This window comes from Accipiter gentilis, chromosome 12 (genome assembly GCF_929443795.1).
Source record: "Accipiter gentilis chromosome 12, bAccGen1.1, whole genome shotgun sequence".
Taxonomy (NCBI): domain Eukaryota; kingdom Metazoa; phylum Chordata; class Aves; order Accipitriformes; family Accipitridae; genus Astur; species Astur gentilis.
The window spans coordinates 26,369,817-26,384,190 of NC_064891.1; the positions used below are offsets into that span (position 1 = coordinate 26,369,817).

At 40.1% G+C, this 14,374-nt stretch overlaps 1 protein-coding gene across 7 annotated transcripts in view; it reads right to left on the reverse strand.

Annotated features, from left to right (window-relative positions):
- The window catches only part of ARHGAP24 (Rho GTPase activating protein 24), a 231,447-nt gene that overhangs the window by 176,946 nt on the left and 40,127 nt on the right, over positions 1-14,374 (reverse strand). Inside the window, exon 1 of one of the 7 annotated variants that reach the window (XM_049815248.1) lies at positions 1,484-1,500. The exons of the other annotated variants lie outside the window; for them this stretch is intronic. The gene's annotated coding sequence lies outside the window, so the exon portion shown is untranslated. Of the gene's footprint in view, positions 1-1,483; positions 1,501-14,374 lie in introns of those variants that run through there. 7 annotated transcript variants of the gene reach the window in all.

Genomic DNA, 14,374 nt, shown 5'->3' on the forward strand with positions numbered 1-14,374 from the left:
GCAAACCAGCAAGGCCAAAGCCCAAAGCTTCCCTCTTACCTGTCTGGTTCCCAGAGCCTCTAGTCTAAAACTATTTCTAATCTTTTTACCAGGCTCTACACATAAAATGGCTTGTCCCAGAAATTTTGGTTTTCTTAGAAAAACCTCATTGAAAAATATAGGGTTAATTTGGAAAGTAACGTGAACTAGGAGCTTCAAAGCATCATGCAGGATCGCTTACACTTCAGATAGGAAGACAAAAGACTCATCTCCAACACTCCTCCATTAAAATACTATCTTCGGCATTTTCTTTTCAGTCCTTAACGTGTGATCTTCTCTTAGAGAAGCACAGCTTCTTGCCTCCTCCCCAGCTCAACTCCACCACTGCCCAAAATTTAGCCAGACCCACAGCCAGTCTGAGCTCAGCAACCCTTCCCAAACCCCTCCTTCCCCCTCTCCTCCACATATTGCCCTGAAGAGGGCAGGCGATAATGGCATTCCCTGCTCCTGGTGACACTGCTACTACTTGAGAGATAGGCACCAGCCGTGCCCATAAGAAAAATTTATGTGGGCTTTCCAAAATTTCACACAGATAATTGTATCCCTTAGTAAATCTCTTCCTGAAATGAGTTAGGTAGAGCAAACCCTACCTTACTGCAACATCATCTTTTGGGTGAAGTAAGAAGGCCTTTTCCCAGTACTTATTCTTGCAGACATCTCTTTCTGTCCCCTGGCCATTGCATCTCTCAAAGCAGATGATAATAGTTTCCTCTCCAGAGGGACTCTCTACCACCTCACTCCTGCTGGGCACAGAGTGGCCGAATTGTCAGCTGTCTGTGTAAGCAGTTAATAGAGAAATCTGTCATTCAACCTTCTCGCTGACTACACATGCATTAATGAACTCCACAAAGTGCAGCAATTCTTTTCTGGACAGTATATATTATTCACAGCCACCCTACATAAAAAGCCTTTATGCTCTTCCTGAATGTTTGCAGCACACTGGGGACCTGCAGGACACAGCTCACAGGATAATGGGGGGCGGGGTTGCGTTTAGCTGGATTCATTCTTCAGCAGCCATTTGTCCCATTGCCGGCATTACCACCAATGTGAGAGAAGCCTATGTATTGTTGTAACATCTCAGAAATGCCTTGGCATTTTACTGTCTGGTTTAACATTATTATTCTATTGTCAAACATTAATTTAAAAGTGCCTACACACTGAGACTTAGACAGCATTCTGTAAAAAAGCCCTTTTGTCCCTGTATCGTCCACAGAGCATACCTTCATGAGCTCTGCTGTAAGCTGCCTAAGGTTTTAAAAACAATAGTGGCTGAAGTCTTTTATGAGAAAGCACTACAAGCCAAACACTGAAGCTAATGCCATTTGCAGATGCACACCGTGTCTCACAAGCTGAGCCAAGCAGAATAATAGAGCAAATAATTATCCTCTGAAGAAAACTGAGAGAATGTGAAGAATGGTGGTTAATAGATTAATTAAAGTCTTACCAGCTCTTTAGGTCTGGCAGTCCAGCTCTTCCTCCCCACACCTGCTGTAAAACCTTGGTCCTGTTCTCTAACCGCTCATTTAACATGCTCTTCCCTCAATCTTAGGTTACATTCTTTGAGCCTACACAACACAACTAAATTTTCTCATACAGACCCTTCTGACCACTTCACCCTCCCTCCCAAGGTCAAATGCTTACATTCATTGCCAAACTCCTACAGCACCACATTCAAGCCCATTATCTGCAAAAGACTGCACAGCTCTGCATGCATATATTTAACATCTCTCCAAAATTCCCCCTGCTTGCACCCTCTCAATGCTGCCAGCTCAAATTACACTCCTCAAGCTACAAATGTCAACTGGACTATTTCACATTTGAGCTACTAGATCCACAAAGCACTTTCTCACTGGGATCCCAGTATTGGGCAGCATCCATCTCTTCTTGTCTCTCTACCAGTACTACCATTCCAGGAGCAAAGAGATGGCAGGACAGGGGTGATGGAAATCTATCATCCATGCCCTGCAGATGGCCTCAGTCCTGACACATGGATGCTGCTAGAGGAAGCCAAGTGTGAACAGTGCTTAAGCCTTTCACCCTTGCCTGTCCTCTCCTGCTTCCCCAGCTCTGCTCCTCTCCCAAAGCCCAGCACAGTGGGACAGGGAGGGAGAAGAGCAGGAGCACACTGTGGACTTTTACAGTGGAGAAAACAATATAAATTAAAACCAAACTAAAAAATAGACACTTTCTGGCAGACTCCATCCCAGTCAAGTACACAAGCTTGCTCTTCTCTTCAATGGTAACACTTTCTTTTGGATAATAGGGTAACATGAAAGCTTATGAAGGAATACCTGCTGAGGTACTCAGGTGAACTCAAGCCTTTCAAAGAAAGAGAAGAGGGTCTGGAAAACATCCTGCATTTCTAGGGTCCTGTAGCATATTGGAGACATGCAACTGTTGATCACCGCACTGGATGCAATTCATATGGCTGCCATTACACAGAACATCACACAACTGAACTACCATGCACTGCTTTTGAGAGCTGTACAAAAGGTCTGATACTTCAACATATTCAGGAAGGAAAATATTTATGAAATATTGGAATATTTGGGGAAATATTTTTTTTTTTTGTAAATACAGTGAATATGCATCATTTGACTAATGGAACTCCTTTAACTTCTGAAACCTGGTGCCTTTTAACTGGTACTGCTGGTTCTGTAACAGAGACCCCATGTTACCCAGAAATATGCAGAGGCAGCAAATTGAGCAGGACCCCTGGCAATGGAAAAGACATTGAGACACATCTGTAGTACAGACTCCACATGCAACACTGCTTTAGTTAGGACAACATTGCTCTAACGATTCAAAGAACAACAGCTCACCTATACAGCTATTCTGAACATTACGTCAGTATTTTCAGCAGGACACAAATAACCATTAGAAGTCCCAGTGCTGTCATCTGGGATACCAAGAAAAGCAGCAACAATTTAACCGAGCAGACCTTCCTTCTGTTTAATTAAACATTTCATTAGAAATACTACTGTATTTATATATGAGTCATCATGTAAAGAAAGTGCAAGAATACAGCTGTTTCGTGAATGCAAGCCAAGAATGGGTATCTTGGTTTTACTTTGTGTTTTCTTGTGTCAGCTTAATAGCTTAATTAGCTTTACTCATAATGTTAAATACTCTCAGATTTAGACATTAAATCAGCCTTTTGTGCATTCAGAGCAGTAGATGTGTTTTCTTCAATCAGTTAATTGGATACTTCTTTCCAGGGTAGCAAAGGGACACCAAAACAATCCCTGTGTTTACGAGACTAGCTATTACACTAAAGAGGTTAAAACAAATGCCATCACGCACACTTGTTTTTAAAATTGGATGTAATCTGTTTCTTGCAATCACAAACACATCCACAGGCCTTGTGAGAAACATCACGTGAAACCACGGGGTTTAATGCATTGGTCCTAAAATCCTGATTTCACACTTGACTAAAGGCTGTATTTTCATGCTCAAAAGTCACAAGTGCCTTCGAAAATGTAAAGCTCCTGCTTGCACAGGAGGATGGAGAAGGACTGGGCCTTCTCTTTCCTGTGAAGACTGTTCCACAGCCAACAAGAGCCAATGATAGCACTGATGTTTGTTAGACTTAGCCATTTTATTGGAACGAGTGCTTTATCAGAATTGAGAGACTATTTTAAGGAAAAAAACTATTTCCTCTCTAGCATCTCCTCAACATAAGATATGTGAATCATTGCCTGCAACTGGCTGAGAACAGCTTGATTACTCATAAACCACTAGATTTTACCTTCACCTTGCTATGAGCCAGAGGCTAGAAACTTATTTTATGCATTTCTTCTTATTGTCACATTACAAAATACTGAAGATTTATTTTTCTCTGCACCCTCCACCTCAGCTCAGGTTAACCTATTCAAAAATGAGGCAATTGGCCAGAAAATTGAAAGCCAAAAACTTCTATACATCAAAAAGTCTGACACAGAGGCTCTGTATGTTTTATTTTTCAGCTGTGACTTGTACTTCTTTTTCCCAGATAGTGTTGGTTATATAAATGACATTATATAAATACAGAAAGAAAATGAAGAAAACACACCTGGAATAACAATCAAACTCAGGAAGCAAAAGGAAAAAGATCTGTTGATCTGAGGTTAGTTAAATGCAACATACATGTTTTACAGCCTAGACTGTGAATGAAATCTAACACTGGACTTCTTCCAGACTAATCTGTGAATTCTCATACCAAACAACATACCTTCAGGAGTCCACTATTACACATGGCTTGCTAAGCCTCACCCCCATGCAGGTTTTCACTCCTGGCAAGATACTCGGGGACAGAAGAGTTTTGATACTGTATGGAATTTAACACACCTTCATTTAAAGGAAATGAAGCAGGTTTGATGCTCATGAGACTGATCTGGCATTCTTGAGAGGCACAAAGAAGGTTACAACACAGTATATTGCTACATCTCCTTTTCTTTCCCGACACCACTGTATGCCTCATTCAAGCTCTACCCATGGCCAATCTCTCTGCTCTTAAACATTTATGTAAGGAATTGTGAAAACAGATTGATCTCAGTCTGTCTTTTTTCTTTATCCTTTTCAGAGAAGCGCTAACAGGACTTGTAACTAATACCAGTCACGCTAGCATTTCTCATGAGGTGTTTTCTCAAAAAGTTCCTTTAGGCAATCTTTTGCCTTTTGAAAGGGATTATTTCTGTAGCACATAAAAGTTGGTTTATATAGCACATCATCTGTCTCACTTACAGGAAACTAGATCATTACATTGGAATTAAGAGTATGCAGATGAAGAGGTAATACAGCATCCAACAAAAGATCTCAAGAAAAGCTGTGAAGCTCACTCCCAGATACTCCATGGTTAGTGGTTCTGTATTAGAAATGAAAGGTTTCATAATGAAGTGTACTTAGCAACAACTTCATGTGCAGAAAAGATACCAGGAGAAACACAACATATCAATAATTTGCTAAATATACTTTCAGCTTGCAAAACCTAAACAGAATTTCAGTAATTGCTGGTCACAATGGGACAGATATCACTTTTAAGACCAGGGAGGAAATCTGGAACCTTAACAACTAGGCAGTATGTGGCAAAAAGTAACTTTAATAAGAATGACAGACAGAAGTTTTTAATAATATCCTTTCTCTCCACAAATACTAAGCCTCTTCTTCAGATGTGGAGCATTATTTATTGCTCTTCAAGTGAGGAAAAGGCAACGAAGGAAGAGGAAGAAACCTGCAAGTGTGTCTCATTCTCACTGGGCTCCAAAACATGTAAATACTTCAATGTTTTTTTCAAGCTATTCACTTTTTTTTTTTTCATCCTGCTAGAGTATTTGTGCTTTTTGAAATGCATTTTTAGGATCCTAAAGTTCTGATTAAATAGGCAAAAAAAGGAGTTCATCCTCACCAAAGACCAAGTGGGCAGCCTGAGTCGTGGCCTCTATGCTCCTCACAGCATAAGGACAGAAACACACTAATTACAGTAACAGATACAGGACCATGGCATGCAGGCTTTTCACTGCTCCCCATTCTTCACATGTCTAGCAGTATTTCAAGGCTGAAACAGTCATCCCTCCAAAATAAAGGAGACCTGCCATTTTACCTTTGCTTATGGGAAGAAAGGAAAACTTAACTTTGAAACAACAGACATTACGGAAACATGGAGGGAAAAGGGGCAAGAAAGTAGTCCTAAACCAGAGCTGAAACCTATGGATTAAGTGAGGAACATCTATGCTGCTGAGCCATCATACAAGAAGATTCTTGAGAGATCCCCACTGTATTCTGGCAAATACACATATTGTGGCTTACTAAAGCATCAGCTCATTACTTAAATCACAGCCTCGTGTCTGTTTCCTATCACCTGCATGACCAGATCATTACACTAATGCTCGGTTCATGCCAACAGGCTTCCAAAACACATGCCTCTGTCTATGAAAGTCCTTAGTACTCTTCAGTTACTTGTGGTCATTATTCAGGAGTTAAAAACATTTGCTTTTTCTTGGAGACACTGCAATTACTCACTCAGAGCAGGAGTTCTTTGTGGGTAGCTGCATAGTCTTTCAATGCGTTTTATTCTGCAGCCCAAGCAGTAACAGAGAAAGCTTTTGTTAGCTCAACTTTTGTGTTGCAAGTCTGCTGAAAAGGATGTCCCTCCAGCATTAGAAGTTAATTTAGCTGCTTCTGTTACCATTCAACCCTTGGCCTCTGTTCTGAGGCTGCCAACACAAATACCACCTGTGATGGCCATTCTCATAAAATTGTTCTGTACGAAGGGATTTGAAATTTCTGGCTCAGCTTGTAAGGGAACACGTGGCAATCTAAAGGCTCTAATAACCAAGAGGCCGAGGAAGGTTTTTTTGTCCACGGTGCCTATGTTACATAGCACGTCTTCACACTTTCACTGTGTTTGAACTTGCACAGGATTCAGGTGATTTTTCATGTGATGAGCCTAAGTTCACACAGAAGAGCATTTATGCAGTACAGCTGAATGAAGCTGAAATCAGTGGACTTGTACAAATGCTGCTAAAAATTATTGCTAGAATCAGTCCTCAGTTACTACAGCAAAAATGTTAAATAAGTCCCTTAGCAATGTGCAAGGAAATAAACAAGCATACCTAGGATTTCTTTAAATAGTGACATTAACTATGGCCTACACAAGATAATGGAGCACCAATTGAACTTTTCCACATTTCAAGCATTATCTTAATAGCATCCACTAAGCTAGAAGCTACCTGCAGCAGCTCCAGGTTGAGTTGATCAAACTGCACTGAATTTGATCAGTCAGGCTCCAAAACACAACATCCGTATCTATTCATTATCTGAAGTGTTTGCCCTTAGACAAGACAAACTTGTCACACAGCCTCTGTTGTCCAAATTAATGGAGTGCAAAAAAATATTTACTTTTATAATGGTTAAGGCTCTACATATGCTTGAAAGAGAAAGCACTGAATTTACATAAAGACTAATTTGGAGATTGAATTCCACAGAATTTCAGCTTATACCCTCACACATGCTGTGTAGCAGTAGTTGCTTTACTCTGCTGGTACAACAGCACTTAAGCAAGGAAAGCCAGAGAAAAACATCTAGAGCAGAGCATTGCTCTCCAACTGAATATGACAAAAGTCATTGTGCTGCATTAGAGTTGATAATACAGAACCACTGGCATGTTTAGGAATTTAGATCAGCAGTCTTTCAGACAAGAAGGTGGTAGTAAAAAAACAATCAATGACAACCATCACAGCATAACAGTAAGTATATTTTTTAACCACCAGCAGCCTGACACCGTCCCTGCACCTCTCCACACAACTTCATTAAACTGTTAAATATACATTCATTAGCATCCACTAGGAATGCATTTTTCATCTGGCAGGCAACAGAGAAAAGCAGAAAAAAAGTTATCTCCCCTTTCCTCCCTGCCCCAAACCCTGTCAATTGGCACAAGCCAGAAATGGAGAGGAAAGGAGGGAGGGAAAAATGGTGCAAGCATAAAAAGAAGTGCAAGACTCAGGACAGTTACAGCCCTACCACCATGGAAAAGCGGTTTTGTACCATCTAGCAGCTTCTTACATCTGGAGGTATTATTCGTCCATGAAATGCAGTGAGTCATACTAAGGTTTAACTTTACTTCAGAGTTAGCAAGCTATTACAAACAAGCTAGTTCCCCAGTCCCACAGAGTGAAAGGTGGGGGCAGTTCTCTGAACATTTGGACTAAGCAGATGCATTGGACACCACAAACTAAAATCAAGCTGTTGGCTAGCTTACATCTTATTAGAGTGCCTATCTTTTCCAATCTAACAGCAGCTGTTGCCTGAGTCTAATTATACACACAGTTTATGCAACACGTGGTAGCATACTTGAGAGCTTTAGCTCTGAATGCACACATGGGTCAACAGTGCTAGCATTTTCAATCAATGCCACGAGGCATTTTTTGCTTTGTTCTATTATGAAAATATTTATTAAAACTAATTTCCCAGTTCTGATCAATTAAAGGTACAGAAGTCTGGAAACCTGTATTTGTTGTTCCCAACTGGCTTTGGAAGAGGACCTGGGGCCATACTGCCTGCCCCATAAACAGGCAGACTCAAGTGGGCATCTTTTCTTTACCATCCTGACCTTCTGAATTTGGCTACAACAACAAAAAGTCCCAGTGGAATACACAAGTCCAAACACCATGAAAGGTACACATTTCCCATCTACAAAACTGTCTCAACTCAGGGAATTTTGAACTTCAGTCACTGGACTGGTTTTCTGAAGTCTAAAAGGAGATAGACACGTTCTCAGATTTGCACAGCATCTAGGCCCACTGTTTGCTTTTTGGGGGGGAGGGGCAGATGGATGTCAAAATACATCAAGAAGGCCTATTGTGGAAAACACTTAGAAATTTTTAGTTTTGGTTTAAACTGAAGACCTACTCAGGCAGCTAGTGGCATGGGGAGTAGGAAGCTAACCATTTAATCTGTTATTTTCCAAGTCATCGAATGGGATGGAGACACTGAACCATGTCAGAGAGCAGCAACTGTACAGCTGGCCCTTTATGAATGCTAAAGATACTGGGAGAGGATGGGGGCAGTTATTTCACCAGCCAATGTATTCGGAGGCAAAGGAAAACCCAGGGGAAGTTGGGGTCAGAGCTGAATCTGAAGAGAGGTAACAGCAGCAATGTAAGAAGGACAAAGACTGCACCTGAGAGCTGTTTTGAAAATTCACTCAAGTTCAGAGAGAATGAAAAGCTATAAGCCCTCAGGAGTGAATTATGCACGGATTTAAACGAATTGGTACAATAGCAGGATAGTAGTTGTAGATGTCACCAGTACAGTCACAATGACACAACTGCTACATGCAAAGCTGACTAGGAGAGACACTGAATACTCCTTGCATTGCACTGAAACCTAAAAAACATCTTCATGGGGGAACTGAATTTCCAACAGCATAAGCTGGGGCAAAATGCTGAGCAAGAATTGCCTGATTTTGGCACAGAATCCATAGCCTTGCACAGTGTTTAGTGACACTCCTGTAATTAACGTGGCAGTTAATGCTAAAGGAGAAACTTTTTTCTTCCTGTGAAAATTTTTACGACTCCTATTGGGCAAAGCCCAAGACCTGCAAAGTTTTTCAAAGGAACAAAACAAAGAACAATTACTGAAAATTCCAGTTCACATTTTTGGTCTGAAAGAAGCAGAAAAGGGAATTAAAGTTGGAATTTGATCACCACCAAGTTGAGCACCTCAGTGACTGACCTTGGAGCTATCTGTCTCAGGCTGGGAACAGTTCAGTCCTGTAAATTTGAGAAACTTTTCCCAAGCAACAGAATAATGGCATTAGAAACACCTTGGTTTCAAATAAACTTAGCCTTGTCATACCAATCTCTTTTGTACAAAATCCCCATGGGTATCTACTGACCAAAGTGTATTACACCTTTAATGGCACTGACATAAGTCATTACAGTAAAAAAATGTGTCTTTACGAGTAAGTTGCTGAAACATGCAGCAATAAGTGACTTAAAAACTTATAAAGGCACACAGGTATTAGAAACAGCAGAACCTTCTGCTGTGTGTAAAATCTAAGACCTATCCTTCAATAACCATCCCTGTGTTCCAGAAATTTCACAGCTAGAGTTGCAAAAGCCTGCTTATATTCATATACTTGAGGAGCCCTGAAAACCCACTAAAAAAGGCCCAAAGCAGTTCGGGGGCTTTCACTTCACTTTCTGCACTGAACAGCCACCACTGTAGCAGTTCACTATGTTAGAAAGACCAGGCTTTAGATTGCTTTGCCTGTTGCCATACCGGGTCATATCTATTTCTGTCTCACAGAAAAAAAGCATGAGATTCTGCTACTCGTATCAGACAGGATACAATTCTTCTTGCCTCATCTGAAACTCAATCAGTGATAGAGCTAAGAAATTAATTTTCAGTTTAAAACTTGACAAACTTTATGTTCAGTGGATGGAGATCAAGAATTATCAGAAAGGAAAAAAATGCACTTGTCAGAAAGGTATGTTACACAGAGGCTTCCTTCCTTCAACTAAGCGTTTCAAGAAACAGGAAATATCATTACGCCAGGAACACATGGCTAACCCTAAATCTGTTTCTACTTTGTACGACACATGCAAAACTGCAGCAAGCAGTACCTTACTTTAGTGAGCTTATGCGAAGTCAAAAGCCATGAAGGGAAAGAAAATAAAGCAGAGATCACACTCCAGCCTACCAAATGACAACAGGATATCAAGAGCAACAAGGCCATGGCTGCATGGAGCGCAGTGTGAGCCAACTGCTCTGCTGCAACCTGCAGTGCAAGTTTACCCAGCAGGCAGCATTCCACAAGCAGAAAATATTAGAATGGGTGTACAGTCAGTCACAAGGAGGGTCCATTCAAACAGCTGAAAAATGGGGCCACTATTTCTTGTCTACTTCATATTTTTTTCAGACAAAGTTCAGCAAGACTAGCTGGAAACCTTTTACCAGGACTGCTCCAGAGCATGTTACTGTCTCAGGAAGCGACTGGCAGCTGACTGCCTTTGCAGAATACCACGTCATTTGACTTTTTTAAAACCTTCATTCTAAGGTGTATTGGACATCCTTCCTTTCCACTGCATTCACATGAACTGTTTAAGGAGTGCTTTCTGATGGATTTTTTGTGGAGGCTTTTTATTTGTTTGTTTTTTAAGTTCCGTATTCACCACCCTCAAAAAAAATGTATCCAATAGTCAATAATAGAAAGCCTTTCTAGTAAATCCTCTCATTACTGGCAAACATCACTACTGATCTCAAGAAAATCTTATATAATCTCATCCAGCATATTGAGTTTCCAGTGAAATTCCTGAGAAACACGCTTTCTCTATCAATCCGCCCACATTTCTTGTGACACCTGCATAACTGCATTTGATTAATTTCTCCCCTACAGTTTGCAATAGGTAACCCAGTATTTCAAAATACTGCTCCTACACAGGTGAGGGTTCACCCAGTAACACATATCCATCCCAAGACCGTTCCTGTTTCCTAGACTAGTAGCAAGTGTTTTGCCTAGAAATGGGAAAAAAAAAAAAAAAAAAAAAAAAATCATCAGTGGTCTGGACACTCCTTGCTGTTTTCACATTAAGTCCCTGAATTTGCCCCATGAAAGATGGAGTTTTGAGCAAGGCCCATGAAGCCAAGCATGCAGATACTTGGTGCTTCACATCCTCTCCTATGCAAGACCGAGGGAGCTGCTCTTACAAGTCAAAGCAGTATCTGCTGAGAACGTGTTTCGCTTGCTACACTGCTCTTCAGTATTTACACAAAAGCTCGTTCTTGTGACTTTCCAAAGACAAGGACCAGAGTGAATAATACTCTGATCTCCCTTACTGAAAATCCTCTAGGCAACAAGAAGAGATGGCCATTTCTTGTGATAGAGTTCTAAAGTGCATGTACACTTAAGGTTTTCTCCCTCCACCCAGAAATGTTATCCATTCCCTTTTAGCATGTAGAAAGGCATGATGCTCAATCTTTAATCATATTCAGTACTAATACTGAAAGAGTTCCCCTACTGACAGGCTAAGTTTCAAATTATGGAGTTATCATATTAATTTCTATTTAACACATTCATTAGAAGCTTTATTTTAATTTAAAAAATGCAACTGAAATTTGTCATGTTTCCTATTAATGCCTTTAAATGGATTTTTCTGTCAATGAAACTTTTACACAAATTGAATTAAATGGGAAGCACGTATTTTGCCAGAAAGCAATACTTCAAAACATATTCTGTTTGTACATCAGAGACAGTCTTTCCCTTACAAATGGTGACCTGTACATAAGATTCCAGCTGCCACTTACTCAGTTTCAATCAAGGACCGATTCAAATTCCACATTTAAGATTCACACATTAGCATTCAAATCTGCTGTCCTTTACCAGGGTTTGTCTAAGATCCTGTGAGCCACTGAATACTGTTTAGCATTACTTACGCAAAACAGTTAAGAGCTTAACAAGATCTAGAGGATAAAAACTACACGCCAAAATGTTCAGGATGGGATATAAACTGAAATAGCAGATCATCATCTGCTTTCAGGCGTACACCAACAAGTATTTCTTGAAGGCTAGTTCATAGTTCTTTAAGATCTCTCTACTGTACACACCTCAAATTCAAGTCCATAAACCAAGTTGAGTGGCAACAACATTAAATAGGTGCCTAAGCCTAAAACCACTGTTTTGACTGGATGAACTTGCCCTTTCTTCTTCATTTACAACCTCATATCAATGATGCTCCACCGGTACAGGTTACCTAGCTTTGCTCCCATAAACTCACTTCCTCAGTAACACCAGGAGAGTGCAACATCAAAGCTGCAACAAGGAGATGATGCTTGGAAGCTCCCTCCTGCTGCTCACAAAACCACATAAAAAGTATGCTGTCTCACTGAGAAGGCATCAACTTCCTCCTCCCATCTTCAATTAAGACCATGCCAACCCAGACACAGCTGGAAAAGTTAACTATAGGCAGAGAAGCAAGCAAGAAATACATTTTCATGGGCTGCATTTAAACAACAGCAGTACTGTGAAATGGGGAATGTTAAATGCTGATTTCTTTCAGCTGCCCACATTTCAAGCTTGGATAGCTGACCTTCAGATGTAACATAATACTAGCTTTCTAAAGCGCAATAGGCTGTCAGGAGTAAGGTGACTTACCAAGACAGTAAAAAGAATTATCAAGGCAAAATCCAGTATCACTTCCAAGAAGTAAAAATTAGACAGAATTATCAGAAATCAGATTTTATTTCTTCACATAGCTCACTTACTTATTTGTTCCTTTTTTTTGTCTTCTGGAATTAACTAGATTATTGCTATCCATACCCACATCTTCAGTAAACAGAAATGCCGTCTTTGCCAGATCCCCACAGACATTTCAAGGATATCAGAGCAAAAGATAGCTGCTATTCTGACTAATAAAACACTACAAGAGAAAGATTCTTGTGTTTGATGGTGATAAAGAATCAATGACAATTCACTGACCTTCACTGTAAGACTAACAGCTGTATACTGCTTTTTCTTCTGTTGTTCTTCACTAGCTCTGTGTGCCTGTAGGCATCTGACACAGGTTGGCAGAGACGTTTCCCCACACTCACACTGCTAGTTAATGACTTTAATAGTCTGACAGCAAGGAGATGTACACATATTGACTAAAGCATATGTGGTAGCCACCTATATTACCAGCAGGAAATGAGCATGCTTCAAGAATTCCAAAGCCTTTACTGATAGTTTAGACACAAGATGCTATTTCTTTTCTTTACTCCCACTATACACAGTCACTTGCAGAACAAAGTCTGACAGATAATAATATTTTTCTGAAATTCAGTTCCACTCACATCTCCATCACTTACAAAAATGCAAACATCATGGCATAATTTCTGGTACAGACTGGACAGAACCCAAGCTCAAATGTTAAGCAGACTGGTGCTCAGGACACCTGCTGAATTCACACCAGAAACTGGATTCTGCTTTTCTCTAATTCACATTAAATGTATGAACATAAACTCAGTGGCTTGTCTTGTCCTCTCCTGCTATAGTTCTTCTACATTCTATAAATACATATACAGAAGGTATGCAATTAGAACATTCCTCAGGACAAGTAATCACCACTCTCTGCCTCCTTCCAAATGCAACCAACCAGTAAGCAAAATAAAAACTACAGTCCGATTTGGAAAAAAAGCTCATTAACTTTATTCCATTATATTATTGTCTAAAAGAATTATCGTACAATTGTACATTGTACAGACTGTACAATCCAGTAGTGAATAAACAGGTATTTATCCTAAATACAAATCCAATACTAAATGGCTAATATAATAATATAACAAAATACTGCTCACCATTTCCTAGTGATATGCCTATGCACTGAAAATTCATGGTATCAGTGGAGTTCTTTGCTTTAGTTCTCCACAGTAAGAGCAACAGGGTTCCCAGAAGGTCATAGTGATTTTCTTGTCAAAGTTAATGCAGCAAACCCTTCAACATAGTTAAATGGGATAAAAAACATTTTTGTACATGGCATTGAACCTGGGACATATTTCAGGAGCTTACACTTGTGCAGCTTGCTTCAGAAACATTCCAAAGCTACACCAAGGTGAGATATTGACTGATCCTAATGTGGACAGGCCCATTCATTTTCCAAACCTATTGGCATATTTTTAGTTACACTTCGTTAGCACTTTTCCCCACCCCCTGCCCCTTTGTATACCTATGTGTCTTTATGAACTTACTTGAGACATAAGTGGAAAACTCAAACAAACTTTTAGTTATTTAATCAACTGCTACCTAATGTATCAAAAGATCAGAATCACCACCTCTATTTCACAAAAGGGAAGGAGCAAAGTCAATAGGACCTTCTGA